This window comes from Rattus norvegicus, chromosome 11 (assembly GCF_021556685.1).
Source record: "Rattus norvegicus strain SHRSP/BbbUtx chromosome 11, alternate assembly SHRSP_T2T, whole genome shotgun sequence".
NCBI classification, from domain to species: Eukaryota; Metazoa; Chordata; class Mammalia; order Rodentia; family Muridae; genus Rattus; species Rattus norvegicus.
In genome coordinates, this window is record NC_141544.1 from 16,099,379 (window position 1) to 16,105,723 (window position 6,345).

The window sequence follows — 6,345 nt, forward strand, 5'->3', positions numbered from 1 at the left end:
CAAGTAGGCTTCATCCCAGGCATGCAGGGATGGTTTAATATACGGAAAACCATCAACGTGATCCATTATATAAACAAACTGAAAGAACAAAACCACATGATCATTTCATTAGATGCTGAGAAAGCATTTGACAAAATTCAACACCCCTTCATGATAAAAGTCCTGGAAAGAATAGGAATTCAAGGCCCATACCTAAACATAGTAAAAGCCATATACAGCAAACCAGTTGCTAACATTAAACTAAATGGAGAGAAACTTGAAGCAATCCCACTAAAATCAGGGACTAGACAAGGCTGCCCACTCTCTCCCTACTTATTCAATATAGTTCTTGAAGTTCTAGCCAGAGCAATCAGACAACAAAAGGAGATCAAGGGGATACAGATCGGAAAAGAAGAGGTCAAAATATCACTATTTGCAGATGACATGATAGTATATTTAAGTGATCCCAAAAGTTCCACCAGAGAACTACTAAAGCTGATAAACAACTTCAGCAAAGTGGCTGGGTATAAAATTAACTCAAATAAATCAGTTGCCTTCCTCTATACAAAAGAGAAACAAGCCGAGAAAGAAATTAGGGAAACGACACCCTTCATAATAGACCCAAATAATATAAAGTACCTCGGTGTGACTTTAACCAAGCAAGTAAAAGATCTGTACAATAAGAACTTCAAGACACTGCGGAAAGAAATTGAAGAAGACCTCAGAAGATGGAAAGATCTCCCATGCTCATGGTTTGGCAGGATTAATATAGTAAAAATGGCCATTTTACCAAAAGCGATCTACAGATTCAATGCCATCCCCATCAAAATACCAATCCAATTCTTCAAAGAGTTAGACAGAACAATTTGCAAATTCATCTGGAATAACAAAAAACCCAGGATAGCTAAAGCTATCCTCAACAATAAAAGGACTTCAGGGGGAATCACTATCCCTGAACTCAAGCAGTATTACAGAGCAATAGTGATAAAAACTGCATGGTATTGGTACAGAGACAGACAGATAGACCAATGGAATAGAATTGAAGACCCAGAAATGAACCCACACACCTATGGTCACTTGATTTTTGACAAAGGAGCCAAAACCATCCAATGGAAAAAAGATAGCATTTTCAGCAAATGGTGCTGGTTCAACTGGAGGTCAACATGTAGAAGAATGCAGATCGATCCATGCTTATCACCCTGTACAAAGCTTAAGTCCAAGTGGATCAAGGACCTCCACATCAAACCAGACACACTCAAACTAATAGAAGAAAAACTAGGGAAGCATCTGGAACACATAGGCACTGGAAAAAATTTCCTGAACAAAACACCAATGGCTTATGCTCTAAGATCAAGAATCGACAAATGGGATCTCATAAAACTGCAAAGCTTCTGTAAGGCAAAGGACACTGTGGTTAGGACAAAACGGCAACCAACAGATTGGGAAAAGATCTTTACCAATCCTACAACAGATAGAGGCCTTATATCCAAAATATACAAAGAACTCAAGAAGTTAGACCGCAGGGAAACAAATAACCCTATTAAAAAATGGGGTTCAGAGCTAAACAAAGAATTCACAGCTGAGGAATGCCGAATGGCTGAAAAACACCTAAAGAAATGTTCAACATCTTTATTCATAAGGGAAATGCAAATCAAAACAACCCTGAGATTTCACCTGACACCAGTGAGAATGGCTAAGATCAAAAACTCAGGTGACAGCAGATGCTGGCGAGGATGTGGAGAAAGAGGAACACTCCTCCATTGTTGGTGGGATTGCAGACTGGTAAAACCATTCTGGAAATCAGTCTGGAGGTTCCTCAGAAAATTGGACATTGAACTGCCTGAGGATCCAGCTATACCTCTCTTGGGCATATACCCAAAAGATGCCTCAACATATAAAAGAGACACGTGCTCCACTATGTTCATCGCAGCCCTATTTATAATAGCCAGAAGCTGGAAAGAACCCAGATGCCCTTCAACAGAGGAATGGATACAGAAAATGTGGTACATCTACACAATGGAATATTACTCAGCTATCAAAAACAACGAGTTTATGAAATTCGTAGGCAAATGGTTGGAACTGGAAAATATCATCCTGAGTGAGCTAACCCAATCACAGAAAGACATACATGGTATGCACTCATTGATAAGTGGCTATTAGCCCAAATGCTTGAATTACCCTAGATCCCTAGAACAAACGAAACTCAAGACGGATGATCAAAATGTGAATGCTTCACTCCTTCTTTAAATGAGGAAAAAGAATACCCTTGGCAGGGAAGGGAGAGGCAAAGATTAAAACAGAGACTGAAGGAACACCCATTCAGAGCCTGCCCCACATGTGGCCCATACATATACAGCCACCCAATTAGGCAAGATGGATGAAGCAAAGAAGTGCAGACCGACAGGAGCCAGATGTAGATTGCTCCTGAGAGACACAGCCAGAATACAGCAAATACAGAGGCGAATGCCAGCAGCAATCCACTGAACTGAGAATAGGTCCCCTGTTGAAGGAATCAGAGAAAGAACTGGAAGAGCTTGAAGGGGCTCGAGACCCCAAAAGTACAACAATGCCAAGCAACCAGAGCTTCCAGGGACTAAGCCACTACCTAAAGACTATACATGGACTGACCCTGGACTCTGACCCCATAGGTAGCAATGAATATCCTAGTAAGAGCACCAGTGGAAGGGGAAGCCCTGGGTCCTGCTAAGACTGAACCCCCAGTGAACTAGTCTATGGGGGGAGGGTGGCAATGGGGGGAGGGTTGGGAGGGGAACACCCATAAGAAAGGGGAGGGGGGAGGGGGATGTTTGCCCGGAAACCGGGAAAGGGAATAACACTCGAAATGTATATAAGAAATACTCAAGTTAATAAAAAAAAAAAAAAAAAGAGTTCCAGCAGACCAGATATCTAAGTGATTCAGTTATCTGAGGGACAGACTGTGCCACGTGCTTGAAGGACTGATTACTCCAGTAATAATGAAATAATGAAAGGTGTAAATCAATTCTATAAGTTCAAAGGGAGCAGTTCTAGGTAAACATAACAGTCATTTTATCACTAAACTCACTGGAGCAAGTCACTTTGGAAACCTTGGAGACAAGGAAGATGCTCCTGATAGGAGGAGCCAACGAAGCCCAACCATCTCTCCTGCACTTCATTTCTCCCATAACTCTTTTACAAACTATCGCTCAGCAAATACCCAGGAGGTGAGAAAGTCCCTCAAAGAATGACAAATAGGAAGGGAAGTTTAAAACTATCTGCAGACAATTAATTAATTAATTAATTAAGTCAAAATTAATTAAACTAAAATGTGAACATGCCTTTGTTTAAAAACTAAGTTATAACTAGACATCATTCTGGGTTTAACTGAAGTATTGCATGCTTAGACATTCTATTAAACGTTTTCAGTAGCCACAGTGGTCTAGGAATTCTCGAAGCCTCATATTGCTTCAGAGAGAGGTGGGTGGGTGGGTGGCCACCCACGCAGTATCATCTTGCACCTTGCCGTACAATACCCTCTTTTTGCATCCCCCAGATACTCATTCCAGGACCTTCATTGCTGAGTAATAGTTTCTCGTGTTGTTGTTGTTGTTCGTTTGTTTGTTTGTTTGTTTGTTTGTTTGTTTGTTTGTTTGTTTTGGCTGGAGTCAAAACTGCATGACCTTAGTCATCATCAGTGGAACATTCATGCATGTGATGGTTTGTATATGCTTGGCTCACGGAGTGGGACTATTGGGAGGTGTGGCATTGTTGGAGTAGGTGTGACCTTGTTGAAGTAGATGTGTCACTGTGGACGTGGGCTTTAAAATCCTGTCCTAGCTGCCTGGAAGCCAGTCTTCTCCTGTTTGCCTTTGGAACAAGATATAAAACTCTTAGCTACTCCTGCACCATGCTTGCCTGGACGCTGCTAGGCTCCCACCATGATGATAATGGACTGAACCGCTGAACCTGTAAGCCAACCCCAATGTTGTCCATATAAGGGTTTCCTTGGTCATGGTTAATAAATCCCTAACTAAGACAGTGCATCTCAGGAGACTCCTGAGTATCTCTATAGGGGGTATATGAATTCAGTGTGGCTCAATGTATACTCTTTATCTTCTGTGACAGCAAACATTACACAATGATGCTGATTCCTATTAACACTGCAAGTTATTTGCCATCTTCCTTAAAACCATGAAACTGCCAATAACTCGTACATATCCGTCCCTCTACTCTGGGGTCAGTTATACTGATCCTTCTCATTCGTACCTAATACCATTTTCCTTCCTAAATTTCCTTCCCCACATCTCATGAAACTGTCCCAGCCCTGCGTGCTATGTTATTATCTCTTGTCCAAAATATTGAAGTTGGTTCCTAAGAACACCTCTCATATGAGAGTCATCAGCTCTATATCAAAACTCCATTTATATGGTACCATTATTATTCATTTTTTAATGAAAAAATTGTAGGTGCATATTCACTGTGCACACTGATACGCTTCATAAAGATGTCTCCTATGTGTCTATGTGTGTACATGATCATGGGCTTGCAGGTGCATGTGTGTGCCCATGTGTGTTCTTGCATGTGGAGACCTAAGGTCAGCATTACATATGTTTACTGGTCTCCATCATGGTGTTTGAGAAAGGTATCTCTCCCTGAACCTGAGGTTTGTGATTCAGCTGGACTGGTGCTGTATGCCAGTTTCCTCTAAGACTGAAGCATTCTACACTGCTTGCTCACTAAGATGGGTTCTACATCTTTCTGTTCAAGTGCTTCTGGATGTGATTAGAAACTAAGTCAGTGGACCACAGGTGATAGACAGACCTCCTGAGAGGGGTGGGCACCTTTGGAACTGCTGAGGGCCTGAACAGAATGAAAGACAGAGGAGAAACTCCCTCACTTTTAAAGCTGAGATAGGGTTGGGGATTTAGCTCAGTGGTAGAGTGCTTGCCTAGGAAGCGCAAGGCCCTGGGTTCGGTCCCCAGCCCCGGGAAAAGAAAAAAAAAAAAAAAAGCTGAGATAGCTCACCTTATTTTGCCCTCAGGATAAGTTATAGCACTTGCTCTCTGACATTTCTTGTATGCAGGTGGCAGACCATGGAGTTCTCTGCACAAAGATATGATCCAATTTCTCATAAGAAATTTCCCGGACCTTCCGCGGGTCCTTACTGGGGTGACATTCAGCCGGTGGTTCGGAGAGACGAACCTTCCACCTTAGACCATGGCCAAGTTCATCCGTAACTTCGCGGAGAAGGCACCGTCGATGGTGACCGCTGCTGTGACTTACTCGAAGCTTCGATTGGCCACATTTTGGCACTACGCCAAGGTTGAACTGGTTCCCCCAACCCCTGGTGAAATCCCTACAGCTATTCAGAGCATGAAAAAAAAAAATTCACAGTGCCCAAACACCCTACAGTGAAGGAAGCTGTGCTGAATGGTTTGGTAGCCACTGAGGTGTGGATGTGGTTTTATATCGGAGAGATCATAGGCAAACGTGGCATTGTTGGCTATGATGTTTGAAGACCAATCTTTAACCTCTGATTTGAGTTCTTATCTTGGATCATGTGTAATGAGACTGCTATCTGAATAAAATGCTAGCTGTGCAAAAAAAAAAAAAAAAATTCCCACTGGCTCTGTTTCTCTGGAGAACTTTGATTCAAATCATGGCCCCATGTCTTCAAGCAACAATTTCTGCTTTATTATTTAGAGAAGCTTATGCTATATAAATTACATGATGAAATGGATTATTTACATTAAATATTTTAATTAAAAACACTTAAATTGCCAAGATAAATTTTCTCTGAAATCACAATAGAATATTAAGCAAATACCTACTTACACATAAATGTAAAATATAAGTAGCATCATTAACCTACAAAGTCTACTTATAAATTATAATTACATTAGCAATGCAGTTTTAAGTTCTGAAGCCAAGTTGGGGCGCAATCACTATAATCACGTGGAGGATTCTCTACCCTACCTGTCATCACCCATTTTCTAAAAATGCACTAAATATACTTACATTACAAACCATGGAAAGATCTATCCACATCTACTCAGCAAGAAAATCTGTAACTGGAATAATTGATCATATTAACAAATTATAATCTTGCTACACAAACATGTGGTTCTTCTGCAGCCTTGAATTCCTGATCCTCCTGTAGCCACTTTGAATAGAACAAAAGGACTTTCCACTAAGCACAGATCCCTTCTTGACCTGGAGCCATGGATGGATGCTCTGTCTCTTTCTAGTACCAACTGATTAGGGATGTTACCCCAAAACAATGTATTCAGCAGCCTGCCCCCCTCTCTCTTCCCCCCCCCCATAGGTAACAATATGAAGATTATTTAGAAACAGCTTTTTGCAAAGCATAAACATTTACACTTCCTA

General features: G+C 41.3%; 1 pseudogene; it reads left to right on the forward strand.

The window, feature by feature from the left end:
- The first annotated feature begins 5,129 nt into the window (after positions 1-5,129).
- Positions 5,130-5,488, forward strand: Atp5mg-ps6 (ATP synthase membrane subunit g, pseudogene 6; annotated as a pseudogene).
- The last annotated feature ends 857 nt before the right edge of the window (positions 5,489-6,345 follow it).